Below are 16455 nucleotides of genomic sequence, written 5' to 3'. Positions count from 1 at the left end.
ATTTGTCTCTGCTGCCTTTGTGAAAGATGTAAAGATGTGTTGCTGTTTCACTTTGCCTGTCTAAGGTACCTGATTGCGCTAATAAAAAGCTGAATGGCCAATAGCTAGGCAGGAGAGGGAGAGGCAGGGCTGGCAGGCAGAGAGAATAAGCAGGAGGAGAAATCTAGGTTTGAAAAGAAGGAGGAGAGAACGAGGGAGAAAGAGAGAGACATGCTTGGGGCCAGAAGCCAGGCAGCCACCAGCCAGCCATGGAGACAGCAGGAAAGTAAGATATGCAGAAGGAAAGAAAGGTAAAAATCCACAAGGCAAAATGTAGATGAAAAGAAACAGGATAAATTAAGTTAAAAGAGCTAGCTAGAAATGAACCTAAGCTAGGCTGAGCATTCATAACAAAGAATACGTCTCCGTGTCTTGATTTGAGAGCTGGTTGGTGGCCAAAAGAAAGCCTGCTACAGGTTTGTAAGAGCATTAGTGAGTATCCAGAAAATACCATATTTGGGTTTCTAGTCCTATTCCTTGAATTCCCATGACCAGAGCTTACTCTTGCTGCCACTGTCTTCCCGAAACATGGGGTGTCATCTGAAGAACTTACATTCTCCCCACAATCTTCCAGTGACCTAGTTTCTTCCCAATCTATCCTGTTGTCTTTCAAGAATCATCCATTCTTGCATCCATGCCAACACCTTAAGAGAAAGGCAAGAACCACATGCTTCCACCTCAGCTGGATGTATTGTGGTTCTCTTATACCACTGTCTATAATTAGCATTGCATTCCACACATCGAAGAGCTTGGTGACGGTGTAGGTGAGGAACTGAAATCAGAGCTCAGCCACTGGAACTTTCAGGATCTGAGCAATGATTTGGACAGAGAATTGTCTTAGTTAGGTTTTTATTGCTGCGACAAAGCACCATGACCAAGGCAACTTGTAGATGGCAGAGTTTATTTGGGTTACAGTTCTAGGGGAATGAGAGTCCATGTTAGGAAGCATGGCAGCCAGCACCAGGCATGGCGGCTGTTGCAGCAGCTAAGAAATCACATCTTAAACTGCAAGCAGGAAGCAGAGAGCCTCCATCTTAAAGCTGTTGAAGGGTCCCCAAGGGTAACTTTCTCATTGAAACAAAAGTGCCTTTGTTACTCAAGAAATTTCTAAGATTCTTAGAGTTTCCATGCCAAGAGCCCAGGATGAGCCTCAAATTCTTCCCCTATCAGAGCATCTAATAAGTACTCTTAGACTAGAATAAGAAAGTCTATTCTCCTAAAAGATTGAAGGTGCATCCCAAAGAAGGTGTGGGATGAACAAAAAGCTAGAAGACCGACATCTGGGGACTCATTCTGCTCTTGACCTGATTCAAGTCAAGGGACATGAAGTTAAGGAACTCATCAAATGCTCTTTTTTTAGTGTTGGGGGATGGTGGTTATTTGAGACAGGGTCTCACTCTGTATCTCTGTCCCTCTATGTAGCCCTGGCTAGCCTCAAACTTGCCATCCTCTTGCCTCAGACTTCTAAGTGCTAGGGTTCCAGGTGTGTGTCCAAGCTAGCAGACACCTTTGTCACACATGTTTTTCTCATTTCTCAAGAATGAACTTAACTGGTGATGAATTCTCCTTAACTAATGATAGCAATTAGGACTTAAATATATATTTAAAAATTTAATCTTTGATAATTCCATACATGTGTATCATGTACTCTCTTATCTCCCTAGTTTGGGAATCTTTGTTTTGCAAAAGCAATGCTCCCTAAAGCATATTCTTAGCTGTGTTTGCTGCTTTGGGGTTTTTTCCAATGTTATTGAGTGATTTTTTTCTGTAAGAACGACAAAGGGGTGTACGTGTGCGTGTGCGTGTGCGTGTGCGTGTGTGTGTGTGTGTGTAATATAGAGAGAGACAGACAGAGAGACAGAGACAGAGAGACAGAGAGAATATGACAGTTGGTTGTTAGGTCCAAAGTGGTCCCCAACCCCCAAAATGACAGTCTGGGCTCAGCCCAGGCTGGACTCTGACCAGACAAACAGGACTGCTGGTGATAAAAGTCTAAAGTCAGCCTTCCTCAGGAGCTTGTGAAGCGGGCTTCTGTCTGTCAGGAAGAGCCACTGATAGTTTGCTGTTGAAAGACTACGCTTCCCAGTTTACCTTGCGGTCTACATAAGTCATTTCCACACCTATAAGAGGCTGAACCCACCTTCTGTAGGCATTTTGGCCATCCTCACATGTGGGTGAAAAAGACATCCCCTAGCTTTTCTTTCTTTTCCTCTTTCATTTCTCTACAGTTGCTCTTAATTAATTCAACAGTGGTACCAGACTGTATTTATGGTTTAAAGTTTTATTTAGATGCTAAAGGATCTCCAATTCCATTTTTTTTCTTTTGAGACAGTGTTTCTCTGTGTATAGCCCTAGCTGTCCTAGAACTCACTCTGTAGACTAGGCTGGCCTCAAACTCACAGAGATCTGCCTGCCTCTGCCTCTAGAGTGCTGAGATTAAAGGTGTGAGCCACCACCACCTGGCTTTAATTCCATTTTTAAAGGTTCAAACTTAACAGAGACAAAACTGTAAAATCTTAATCTTATAAAAGGTACCAACTTGTTGTAAACTGTTAAAGATATATTACAGTTAATGATCACCTTATAAATGACCAAATTATTTAATGTGATGAGAACTATGTTATATGTCATGCTAAGTGCAAATATAATTTATTTATAGATATAAGCTCAGCAAGAGAGACCAATTTATATCTCCCAGTTTATTGTCTTCTGTATATATTGTCAAAGCTAAGCCTGAAACAAATAATTCAAAATAAGTTTAAAGTAAACTTAGTTATTTTAATGTAAAATAATATTCAAAATACAGTATATAAAAATTGGTTATGAAAGATTGAATGCTTGAGTAAAATGGGTTAAATTTATAACATACTTGCATGTGGGAAATCCCCAGGGTCAAGCAGTTCCCTTGGATGGAGCACAAATCACCCTATCAGAGTAAAGTGTATATGCTTTCCTCCTTACAGGACCAGGATGCATGGGAAATAAGACAAGCCAGAGGTCTGCTGCTTCTGCCTCTGGCTGTGTAGGCCTGACCAGCTCCAGACATGTAGGTCAAACGAAAAACACAAAATGAAGCAAAACCTCTTCCTTATTTAAAGATGAATTGCCCCTCCTGTCTCACAGGAGAGGGGGATGGATTTCCTTGTCCAGAGGAGGATCTCAGAGTCTGCATTCACTTCCTAACTGTCTCACACAGCAGAGGGGCAAATATCAATTACTCTGCCCTTGGTGTCTCCTGAACTGACATGTGAGGATGCTGTGAACAGAGGAACCTCGTACATAAGCCTACCACCGACTGGCGTGGGACCTGCATGATAGTTCAACAGGTCATGACCTTTACCCCAGCATTCAATTCCTCCTCCTAGCAAAAACTAATTTCAGGGTCTATACCCTAGTCACCCATATTTCCTCAATGTAGAAGGATGCCAGATACTGCCATCAATCTCACAGCTTTGGAAAGTTATTCAGAATATCCAAATGGTGTCTTTGACGGTCGGTTTTGTGTCTGTTTTGTCAGCAATGATTCTATTAAGTGATGTCCCAAGCCCTCAGGCTCTTCAGGAGGAGATGACTCAGATGAAGGAGTTTCTCTCCAAGCTGGGCTAAGCTGTGGTACTCTGAGAATATAACCCAGTCTCTACCCAACAGAGAGCTCCGAGGCCAAGCCTGTGCTCTCACCTTGAAGCCTGCAAGGAGCACAAGGGCTTCGGCAGTGAAGTCAAGTGCCTGAGTGAAAAGAGACCTTAGTGTTCTCCAGGCCTTCTGTGAGGCTTGGGGATATTTTCTTAAACAGTTCCAAAAGCCAGCAGCTCATTTAATTTGGTTATCTTGCTTTATAAATCATACCTCTAAACAACCAATCTATTTTTAAATAGATTTTAAAAATATTTTTAAACAGACTTTTAAATGTTAAGAAATATGCTTACTGCTGTCAGTGTGTGGTGACCTAGAGATCTGTCCTTCTGCAGGAGTAAAGCGTTGGCTTTCGCCGTCTTTGTTAATGCAGTCCACGTTACGTGTAAATTATTTGTTACCGAGCTGGCATGACTGACTGCTTTCATCTGTTGGTTGAGTGTACGGAATAAAAATGTTGTAGAGAAGTTTTAAAAGGTTTTGTTAATAGGGTTAATTTTAGAAAACTCTGTAAAGTGAATCATTTACTCTTGACAAGGCAGACAGACACTGTCTCTAGGATTATACTATTTTAAATTAGAAATTGGAAATCATTTCTTTTTGGGGAATACAACTTAGAATTAAATTGTCTCTTTACACAGCTTGACAATATAAAATATATTCACTATATAATCTTGGAATGTAGGTATAACAATTTGATGTTAACAAAATATGTACTGTTATGTTTTTAAATACTGGATACGGTCACTTAAGGTAATAGTCTCAATTTTTAAAATTTATCTTATCAAATTGTTTCTAAACCCAAATTTTTTTTCTTTATTTTTGTTTTTTCAAGACAGGGTTTCTCTGTGCAGTTTTGGTGCCTGTCCTGGATCTCACTCTGTAGACCAGGCTGGCCTCACACTCACAGAGATCCGCCTGGCTCTGCCTCCTGAGTGCTGGGATTAAAGGTGTGCACTAGGGCCACCGGGCTCCCATTTTCCTTTTCTTGATGTCTGAGTTAGGGTTCTATTGCTGTGAAGAGACACCGTGAGCACGGCAGCCCTTATAAAGGAAACATTGAATTGGGGCTGGCTTACAGTTCAGAGTTCAGTTTATTATCGTCATGGTGGGAAGCATGGTGGCATGCAGGCAGACATAGTGCTGGAGAGTTAGCTGAGAGTTCTACGTCTGGATCTGAAGGCAACAGGAAGAGATGGTGAGCCACTGGGCCTGGCTTGAGCTCCTGAGGCCTCAAAGCTCACCCTCTAGTGACGGTGACACACTTCCTCCAACAAAGCCGCTCCTACTCCAATAGGTCCACACCTAATAGTGTCACTTCCTATGGACCTATGGGGACCATTTTTATTCAAACCACCACACTTGAGATAGTAGCTGGTATTGTTAATATTTGAAACAAATATACAAAGCTCATCATATTTGGAAGCAATTTGGTAGAATATTATTTTAAGGTGTGTTACTTTTGTTTATGTTGCATTTGTTTAACTTTGTGAAGCTATGTTACTGTGCCTGTCTAAAACACCTGATGGTTTTAATAAAGAACTGAATGGCCAATAGCGAGGCAGGAGAAAAGATAGGCGGGGCTGGCAGGCAGAGAGGATAATTAGAAGCAGAATCTGGGAGGAAAGGAAGAAGGAGCAAGAGAAGGAAGAGGACCCAAGGGGCCAGCCATCCAGCTACACAACCAGCAACGGCGTAAGAAAGGAAGATATACAGAAATAGAAAAAAGTAAAAGCCCAGAGGCAAAAGGTTGAGAGGTAATTTAAAGTTAAAAAAAGCTGGCTAGAAACGAAGGCAAGCTAAGGCTGGGCATTCATAAATAAGAATAAGCCTCCGTATGTGATTTATTTGGGAGCTGGGTGGCAGGCCCCCAGAAGAGTGAAAAACAACCAACAATAAAGCAACCACCACTTAGCCGCTTTCTGTTCAGAGTCATCCATTGGGTGATGACTTTGATTTCTGTTACTAACCTTCCAGGAGCTTGTTCCTCATGCAGGAGACTGATGTAACAAACAGCTCATTAGTCGCCTTATCCTTCCACAGAACTCTGGCACATGGTCCAGCCAGTTGTACAGTTGCATTTAACCTTACGTCAACTCTATATTTAACCTTATTTTATATGGACATACGTTAATCTCGATGTCAATGTTTTCCCCGTGTCACTTTGTCTCTTAATGTTCCCCACAAAGTTGTACAGTTATTACCTCCTGACTTATGTTCTGGATCTTTGCCAACTGCTAAGTTCTCTCATGGCCCCTTGGATGGACCCTCTTCTGGGGCTCTCTACCTGCTGCTCCCCTCCCTTCTGTCAGCCTTGAAGCAGTTGCCAAGAAATTGATGCCCCCCCTCCGAGTCCCTAAGAGCAGTTTAGATGACTTCTTAAAGAGGACTACTGGGCTCTGAACTACCCAATTCATCTCTCTTCTTGCCTCTCTGGACATTGTTTGGGGACTCCGAACTGAAACAGCTGGACTGAAGCCTCCTTTGCCTCAATTACTCTCTGTCTCACTGGCTCAGATCAGCTTAACGTCCTTCAGGACCAGCTGGACTCCATGACTGCTGCAGTACTCCAAAGTTAAAAAGGACAGGATCTGACTCCTGCTAAGGATGGGATTTGTGCCCTCCCAGAACAATCCTGCTTCCACACCAACAAATCCTAACTGGTTTGAAATGGGGTCTAAAGACACAGGCACTAGACAAAACTTCCTTCTGGTTCCCTCCTGCTCTGGCTCCTCCCCTGGATCACTTTCCTCCTTACTATCTTCACACCTATGTTGTTACTCTGTCTTTTAAATGTTTCACTTTCTGAACTTCACCCTGTACCCAGACAAATGTTCCACGTCAGCTCTCCCAATAGCGCTTACCCTCAACAGTTCCATTTGCTCCTGTCACCATGGTGGGGGCACAGTGAAGCCACCGAACTAAGTCACTTCATGGGTAGAAAGAAAGGTGTATTTGGGGGAAATTGAAAGCTGCCATGACTCTCTCTCTCTCTGGGTACATTGCATCTTTTAGCTGCCATGGAGAAACCGGCTAAAGGGGCCTTCCTCCCTTTCACCCCAGGCCAGATACAGTCCTTCCTGTCAGTCCACTCTTTTCTCCTGTTCCCTTCCTTTGATGCCCTGTCCTCCCTGCCACGTACGTCTGCTGGCTCATCTGGTGCAACAGTCCTGGCAATGGGACCAGTCACTGTCGCCTTGAATCAAATCTATACCCACTTTCTGTCACTGACCCACTCTGTCTTTTCTGCCTCTGAGCTTCTTCCTCCCTCAACCTTCCCAGAAAAATCTCTCAGTTTTGCATTATAACCAAACCCTCTGTTTAGAGTCCTCTATAATTATTTTTCAGGTCTCTTCAGGAATACAGAACAGCAATTGTATGATCCATTGCAGTCAGTCAAGTTTAGACTCTCCCCCTACTACAGGACCAGAGGACCACCTCTTCGATGCACAGAACTACTCTCTCTGACATAGACCCTCCTCAGCACAAAACAGCTATGATGCCCCTGCCCTGCATTTTTATATCCCCTCAGAGTTAGGAATGGTAGTTTCCTGCTAAAAGACTACACTTCCCAGTTTCCCTTGCAGAGTTCGGAAGTCATTCCTGCCTCTTTAAGGGGCCTCATCCCGTCTTCTTCCGAAAGCATTTTGGCCATCCACATACTTGGATGAAAAAGATGCCCCCTCACAGTGAATAAACATGGTCCCACCCACAGTCAGAGCAAATCTCTCTTTCTTTTCCCTTTCCATCCCCGACAGCTGCTCTCTAATAATCTAACAGCCACTACTTCCCTTATCTCTCCCAACAGCCAACTGCCCATCTGGAAAATGGGGCATCTAGTTCCCTATGAACACATACCTGTAACAATATCAAAGCTTTCCCTGCCTTTTGCTTTCTCTTTGTCTCCAGAGAGAGAGTCATGGCAGCTTTCAATTTCCCCCAAATACACCTTTCTTTCTACCCATGGGGTGACTTAGTTTGGTGGCTTCACTGTGCCCCCACCATGGTGACAGTGACGACAGGACTGGTGAAGTGAGGGCAGAACCCCAAAGCAGCTGCTCTGAGGATGTGCTTGAGGGAGACCACCCTGTCACCAGAGAGCTCTGCTTCCTGTTTCTTTGTTCTGTCCTAAAAGAGCACCTCTGCCTGGAGGCTCTACATGACTGAGGTCGGAGGAAGTGCCGGCCCACCTGTGGGCACACTGGACTGCCCAGTCATCCCCTCCCCATCCCTCACCCAACTTGCCGCACCGGAGTCTTTTACAAAGGTCTGAATATAGCACTTCGAGGGTACCCACTGTGGTTCCTGTAGATAGATGTTTGAGGAGTTAGTTCCCCTAGACTGTTAGGTACCTGAACAAAGGCCAAAGGAGGATTCCTGATTTCAACCCAGAAAACTAGACAGAATGAAGTGGAGTTGGGTTTAATAAAGACATTTTCATATACACTTTAAGCATAAGGATCAAGAGATAGAGGCACCCCTGATCATGGGTATGGGATTCTCAAATCTTCTTTCCCTGTCTTTACAGTAGTCATATATTGTGGATGGAATGAGAAACGTCTCCAGAGGCTCATGTATTTGAACACTCCCCAGTTGATGGTGCTGTTTGGGGAAGTTATGGAACTTTTAGGATGGGGAGCCTTGCTGGAGGAAGTACGTCACTGGGGGTGGGCTTTGAGAGTTTATAGCCTTGCCCCACTTCCAGTTGACTTACTCAGCTTCCTGTTTGCAGACGAGATGTGATCTCCCGGCCCCCATGAACATCGAGCTCTTTGGTACCACAAGCCCAAACCAACCTTCTTGTAGTCATGGTATTGTATCACAGCAACAGAAAAGTGGGGAATACACCCTGCATGTCATTTTAGAAGCCTCTGGAATTACTGCCTTCAAAGGTCTTCTTCGGCCTCTTAGGAGTCACCTGGAAGGATTAGAGTTGCTGAGATTACAGGGACACAGGAGGGTAGGAAATCTTTACTTCAAAGTTGATTCTTATTTGAGATTCCTAGAAAGCATCCTGGAAAGGAAACAAATCCCTGCCCGAAGTCATACACTCACAGGCTTGGAGAGTTTTCATTGCTGTTTTAGCTATATATGAAAGGAATATTATTTCTATGCTGGCAAACTTTATACAAATCTTAATTGTGCTTGCTGGCAGGAGGCTCCAGTCAGACTCTGGGGTGAAGGGCCCTTCCTTCCCATGCAGCCGTGATTTCCCCTTTCTATCCTGCCTCAGTGGTGGTCAGAGTCTGTCCTTGAAGCTGTTAGTTTAGAAATTTTATTATGCCAGATTATTAGTAATGACAAAGTTGATAAAATGATAGTTAACATTTTTGGTGCAATTAAGTGCCAGGGGTTAAGCTAGGGCTGCCTTTGTATGATCCTGCTTCCTTTTCAAGACTTCAAGTTATGTCTGCTCTTGTCTGACCTCAGGAGATACTCCCCCCACACACACACACTTTGTCATAGCAGTATTGCTTTCTTTGATGTATAAATGATTTAGTTCACTGGGGATCAGAGAGGGTAGATAACTTGTTTAAAATGCTTTAACTAAAGAGGTCTGTTTCCAACATGGGATCTTAACTTCAAAATCCATATTCCTAATTGTTAGCCATGCTACTGCATTCTAGTTTGTCCTTAATGACACTAGTGAATTGCTCTATGGTTTACCTTGAGTGCCTTTTGTCTCCAGATCTTCCTATCTGCCATTGGTTCCTGGAAAATTCTTGTCTTAGTTTGGGTTTTTATTGCTGTGAAGAGACACCATGACCATGGCAACTCTTATAAATGAAAACATTTAATTGAGGGTGCTTGCTAACAGTTTTAGAGGTTCAGTCCATTATCATCAGGATGGGGAGGGAACATGGCATGCAGACAGATGTGGTGCTGGAGCTGAGTGCTATATCTTGACTCGGAGGCACCAGGAAGTCAACTGACTGTCACACTGAAGGAAGCTTGAGAAAAAGACCTCAAACCTCCCCCTACCCATGACACACTTCCATCAGAAGATGTGGCCCAGATTAAAAGCGTGCCCTCCAGCCTCAAGGTCTGGACTAAAGATTGTGTCATGCAGCCTCCTCCAGGAAGACCACACTGCCTCCAACAAGGCCACACCTCCTGATAGTGCCACTCCCTATGATCTTATGGGGGCCAAATACATTCAAACTACCACAGTCTTCACATAGGACAGTATCAGGGTGGTTGGGTAGGTGGGTCCTAGGGAGAGATGCTAGTAACCCTATGGTGGGTGGGGGGAGATAGAAATGGTACCAGCATCCAGTTGTATGCCTGATGGCTTCAGCATCTATTTTTCCAATCGAGAGAACATTCTGGTCCCACCCCAGGGTATGCCACTGTCTGGAGGTCATCTCACAAATGCTTTTACAGATGATTAGTGCCACCAAGAATGCTGACCTGCAATTGCCTCAGAGATTAGTTACTGCCCCAGGTCACAGTTATTCGGCAAGTGAAGGTTCTCCTGGGTAGAGGCTGACAAATATCTTCCATGGTAAAGGACTCAGGGATGGAGCAGCGAAAGGAAAAATTGGGGAGTCTCATCAGAGAACAAGCCTCAGTTTCACCCATTTCATTGCCCTTGAAGCCTTCATGAAATATATGACTTCACTTGTTCCAGGTGCCACATTTAGTAAAATATGCAGTTCTTACACTATGAGTTTTCTTCAACAAATCTATCTAGGCTAGGCATCATGGGAATTCAAAGATAAATCACCTGTGATCACTGCCTTGAAAATCCAGAGATTTATGTGAAAGATAAGATGGATCCACAAATCACACGATGCAAGGCAAGACATGGCAGTGTGTGGCCTGAGGGAGAGAGGAGTAAATCGATGTAGTATATAAAAGAAAAAGTAGGCATCTCCTCTTGATGGTAATCAAAGCCTGCTACACCAAGAAGGTGGGGTATTAAGCTAGAAATCACAAGCTAGAGGCTCCTCTCCGAGTCTAACCCATAGACATAGCAAAGAATTATAGACTTACGGCGGAGCTGCAAGCAAGACACATAGACATTGTGGCAAAATCTATCTGCCCTGGCCTGTTACAGAAGGGACTGACCACAATACATGAGAAATGGGATTTAGAATATGGGCCAAGACCAGGTGATGTAGCGCTTTGCCAATGAACATAAATTTCTCATCTTACTAAATATGTTCCATAAGAGACCCTCAGAAGCTTCCTGTAACTAGCCCCTCTCCAGGGGAACATTTAAGAAGGATGGGGATGAAGTTGTGATCTACCAGGTGACAATATTATACGCTAAGAGGGGTTTATGGTTTTGGGTCTGGGAAAAGATTACCAGATGAGTATTTTGTGTTTATGGATAAATAAGAAACAAGAGGGCACATTACGAGAAGCACACTGCATTCTGTGTGTGCCTCATGCTTACATAATCCACAGATAAAGATCCCTAAAGAAGCCGGCTCCAGGCCATGGCTCTTTTGCTATAAATACCTGTATGCACCCTTCTTCCTGCTCTGCTCAACCAGAGCTATTCTCTTTTGACTCTGCCTTGGACACTGCAGGTTGGAAGAACTCCACCTTTACGCCAATTATGGGTCTTGTTAATATGTTCACGGGCAGTTTTCCAGAGCCCTGTCTCATTGTGCTGCTGATTAAGTCGAGTGTGCTGACCCTGCTCCACTGGAAGCACAGGTGGGACAATTATGACAGATCTCTTCTTCCGCTTGTCCCTGATTTGGACCCACAGCTTGTTCAGAGATCTTCTCTCTTCTTACACCTATGTCCACCCAGCCCCAGATCTGAGAATTCTATCTCTTGGCCCAAAGAACACTGAATTTGCTACTCTAGATTCAGGGCAGAATTGTCTAACTGCAAAGCTGTGTCGACAGAACTTTAGTTGCATTTCTGGAATGTGAAGAAACTATGGAATCAGAGCGGAGAAACCTGGATTCTAGCCCTGAGTCTGCAATAACTTTTTGTGGAGGACTTCCGTGGATTGTATTATGCCCATCACCCATTTTGTTTTTCTCTTTACTACAACATCTAACATTTCTAAGTCAAGAGATCCTGGTGAACTCATCCTAACTCCAGTTCTAGGGTGAAGCTCTGTTTGGCTTCAGCTGGTCCACGTATCTTCTTCCAGTGGTTCCAGTTCAGAGATGTACCCTGCATCAAGGCGAGACTTAGAGCCAATAAGATTAACATCTGGAGCCTTGCTTGAACTACTGATGAAAACAGTGTTCCAAGGAGGAAGCATATAGTTCTGAGGTGCCTTAGGGTCCATGTTGGTTCCACCATGAGGGAGAGGGAGAAATGGAGAGGGAGGGGGAAAGGGGCTAATATCATCATTAGGTTTCAAATCTAGTCTGCATGAGTAGATGTGTCCCTAAACCATACAATTATATGAGCCAATAATAAATTCATTTTGTTCCACAAGCCTGTTTGGAAGGAGACTTAACTTTCTTGCAGCTCATTCATCTGAGCTGTATGATGACTGGTGAGTTAAGTTCCCTCAGACCTTTGGTTCCCTTGCCTGTCCTATGAGCATCTGGGCTGCTGAGTTACATTCCAGAGTTTGGCTTGGAGATTTCTGTGGGAAACCAACCAGTCTGCTTCATCTGACAAGAAAGGCAAAAGAGATAATTGAGCGAAAACCTTCTCTTTTGGTAGATGGTGGTAGAACTGGGCCATTCTTAGGAAAGTACAGTTTTCAGTTGAGGCCTGAAGAATGGGGAACCGTGAGTCTGGCAAAACAAGGTGTTTTCCTTCCAGATGGTAGAAACATCCAGGAGTAAGCAAGAAATCTGGGGATAGATTGTCTCAACGCATGCAAATCATAATTACAGAAGCAGACAGCTATCCAGTCCTGGTGTGCACATGCCTACTCCTTTCCTGCATCTGCCCCCATAAGGCAGAGTCTTAGGTAGGCATCTTACATTTGTATTGTGACTGTGAATTCCTGGAGCATCAAATCAACTCAGCTTCTCCATGGTGCCTAGCTTGGCGCTCTCTCTGTTCACAGTGAGTGGAGAAAATGAGGAACAACTCAAAGACAGGGCAAAACACACCGAGCTCCAACTAACAGGCTGCAGGTGGGAGATGAGAGGAAATGGAGCTGTAAAATTACATGTTGAGAGTACCTTAAATGCCCAGATAAGGTCCATGCACCACCTTTCTAGAGAGGATTAAACAATAAGGCACCCAAAGGACACACCTATGCAACCACAACGCTCTCAGTCTCCCTGATGATCTAGGCTGGTGACAGACCATTTGACATGGAGAATTTGTGTGAACTGAAAACATATTTTTCTCTAAAGACAGCTTGGGAAGGTTCTGGCTTTTGCTTTTGGCACCCTTCCAAGAACAATCAATTTCCTCTTTAGGTTCATTCTCTACAGGTGTGAACAATCAGGGAGCTGAAAGGAAAAAAGCAAAATCAGACAGATATTGGGGTATATGGGTCCAGAGCAATCAAAACCCACCACTGCTTAACAACCCCACAAAGGACACACATATGTACAGAAACACACACACACACACACACACACACACACACACACACACGAGAGAGAGAGAGAGAGAGAGAGAGAGAGAGAGAGAATCACACAGACACATAAATATAGAAACATACATACAGCATGTATAAGGAAACACATACATATGGAAAAACACACATAGGAACACACACATACAAACATAGAAATGCATACACATACACACATAGGAACACATACATAGGAATGGGTATACACACACACACACACACACACACACATTGTGCTTAGCCACTATTCTGATTCATCATACACTAAAACCAAATTCATCTTAATTTTCCCTCAAGCCTAATTTTTCCTATGAATTATTTGTTTCTGTTTCCTTTTCCCAAGTAAGTTACCAATATCTTTACAATATCGCGTGCCCCACACTAAGCATCCTGACTTCGCCTCCTGTCACTGCTCCTTATCCGGTCTAGAGTCTTCCGGTTCCGTCCTCATCATCTTGCCTGGTGACTCTACGCTCACATTTTCATGGAGGCTGCCTGAACAACTGTTGCCTTCTCTACGGTACGTTTTGGTTTTGAAACAACTGCAAACTTACGGAAAGTTATGAAAGCAGCACAAAAATCCCTTTTGCACTCAATCCAGCTGAGAGTAAGTTACCAAGATGCAGCTCTGTTACCTTCGAATAATGCAGCTACTGTGAAATCCGCAATACAACGTCACCTCCAGGAAGTTAGAATGGATACGTGACAGGGTTGGGATAATCTTTTTGTACACTGTGTAAAGATGTGTCTCTGTACTTCCTCGGTCAATAGCTCTGTACTTGAATGGTCAATAGCTAGGCAGGAGAAGATGGGCAGGACTTCTGGGCAGACACAGGAACTCTAGGAAAGAATCTGAGGTGGGAGATTTGCCAGCCAGACCTGGAGAAAGCCATACCGTACTGAGGAGAGGTAATGAGTCACGTGGCAAAACACAGCTTAATATAAACAGGTTAATTAAGTCTTAAGAGCTAGTTGGAAATAAGCCTAAGCTAAGGCCAAGTTTCATAATTAATAAATAGTTTTTGGTTGTTATTTGGCAGCTGACGATCCAAAGAAAGACCCATTACATGACCGGGCTAGAGAGTTGGTTCAGAGGTTAAGAACACTAGTTCCTCTTCCAGGGGACCTGGGTTCGATTCACAGCACCTACATCTACATCTGACAACCACCTGTAACTCCAGCTCCAGATGAACTGATTTCCTCTTCTGATTTCTGCTAACACTTTCACTCACATGCAAATAGCACCTTACAGATCTCTCACACACACACACACACACACACACACAAAGAGAAGAAAATGGACACATGACTACAACCTGCTATCCAGATCCCACGCAGCTCTTCCAGGTGTCCCCGTGCTCGTGTGGTAGGCAGACACAGCTCAGCTACGTGCTACACTTCGTTGCGAGTTTATTCAGTCTGTGACAGCGCCACCTTCTCTTGACGTTTCTGACCTTAACCGTCTTGAAGGCCGTAGGTGCTCGGTGGATGATCTGGTATGCTGCGATAGCCTCACGAGTCGACGACTTTTCCTATCTCCGGCATGACATGATAGAAGTGACAGGATGCGCCTCTCATGGATTTCAAGCTGTTGCCGTTGATTACTTAGTAAGGAGGTTTTATCCAGCTGCACAGAAATTCCTTCTTCCTTTACAGGTGATAATTTTTCTTCTTTTTTCTTTTTTGAGGATAATCAAAGTTTTATTTCAAATTACAAAACCCTTAACATAAAGAATACAATGCATTTGTGTTTTTATTTGGTAACTTTTAAAAAAAAGATGTTTTCAGCCACAACTGCCATCAAGCTTTACCTCAAATGAAGTATGCTGTGCAGCTCACAATTGCCTTCTAACCTCACCATCAGGAGCCTGGGGCGGAGGCAGGATACAGACATCCCTGTGGGTAGGTGGCCTGTTTCTACTCAGAATGACAATTTTCTTCTTGCTATTGTCACTCTCCAGTGCTCTCCTCAGGCCTTCATCCAGGATGAGACCCAGCATTCTCATGCGTGTGTGGCTACAGCCAATTCCAGGAGAACAGGCCTGTTTCACTTGTTCTAGAATTTGCTCACAGTAGCTTGCTCTTCATAGGTGTGGCCACACACTAGTAATGGCTTCCCCTTCATAGGTGTGGCCACACACCATTTCTCACCAACTTCTTTTCCAGCTGTGGTTATGGGGCAGATGAAGTTGGTCTTTTTGTAAAATGGTGTGCAGAAGGCCTTGGCGGGTTTGAGCCAAGGGTGGGCAGCAGTCAAGGAGGCATGCCATGTAGACGAGGTGGGCGGCAGCACGGTGAGGTGGAAAGTTACTCACACCATGCAGACACAACATCCACATGGAAAGTTTTATTATTAAAGGGGGAGAGGAGAGGGGATAGAGAGAAGGAGGTGGGGAAGGGAGAGAGAGAGAAAGAGAGGGAGAGAGGGAAAGCAGAGATGTGCAGTACCTCATGGTGAGAGAGGGGGGAAGGAGGAAGAGAAAGGAAAGGGAGGAGGGCTTTTTCTCTTAAAGGGGACTTTGTGTGAGACGACATCAGGATGCTGGGCGGGTCCCCAAGGGGTGGTTCAGAACGCTAACAAGTCTGGCTCTTGGTCACAGTCATATCTTCATCAACTCCTTCTGTCCCGTTGGCCCCTCTGTCTGCATGCACACCATACTTCTTTAGTTCTTTCAGCTATTGCTTAAACTGCACAATGTGTTCATTGTCTTTAAAGTCAGCCTCAAAATTCTTACGCTGTAAAGCCAAAATTTCCTTCTCTAATAACAAGTCTCAATCTTTCTTCTTCTTTGACATGATTTATTTAGTTCAAGATCCATTTGAACAGATTCAGCCACGGCCTTGTCCGCATTTCCTTCACTGCTCATGTCCGCAAGGTCGAAAGCAATGCTAGAAATGTGTCCATTCTGGAGCTGAAGCAGGACCGGAAACTTCTGAGGAGGAGAGAGAAGACTCAACACCGTTAAAGGATGTGAAATGAGCTTGTCCTGGACGCGCTGGCATTTTGAGACCGTTCTCTGGCCGCCTGATGTAGCTCAGTGACATCCACCTGAGCATTACACCCAGGCCCCAATTCCTCCTCTTCCAGACTGACTCTTTTTCCTCTCTCGAAGGGAAGGAATGATACATTGAAACTACATAAGTACTCTATTTCATCTTTCAATTTACAATTTCTATCAGTATGGAGCTGTAGATTCTGGTTTTAACCAGTTAGACTCTGCTGCTATGATCTGTTTTGATGCTCACACTACTCTAAATTTGAT

The 16455-nt window shown here is 44.1% G+C and overlaps 1 pseudogene; it reads right to left on the bottom strand.

Moving 5' to 3' along the window:
* Positions 1 to 13033: 13033 nt before the first annotated feature.
* LOC128104597 (E3 SUMO-protein ligase NSE2-like) lies at positions 13034 to 16195 on the bottom strand (annotated as a pseudogene).
* Positions 16196 to 16455: the final 260 nt, after the last annotated feature.

Source organism: Peromyscus californicus, unplaced genomic scaffold, assembly GCF_007827085.1.
Source record: "Peromyscus californicus insignis strain IS unplaced genomic scaffold, ASM782708v3 Scaffold_8__1_contigs__length_139910024, whole genome shotgun sequence".
NCBI lineage: Eukaryota > Metazoa > Chordata > Mammalia > Rodentia > Cricetidae > Peromyscus > Peromyscus californicus.
The sequence above is the reverse complement of the archived record's forward strand: the minus strand, read 5'-3'. Positions and strand labels throughout refer to the sequence as shown.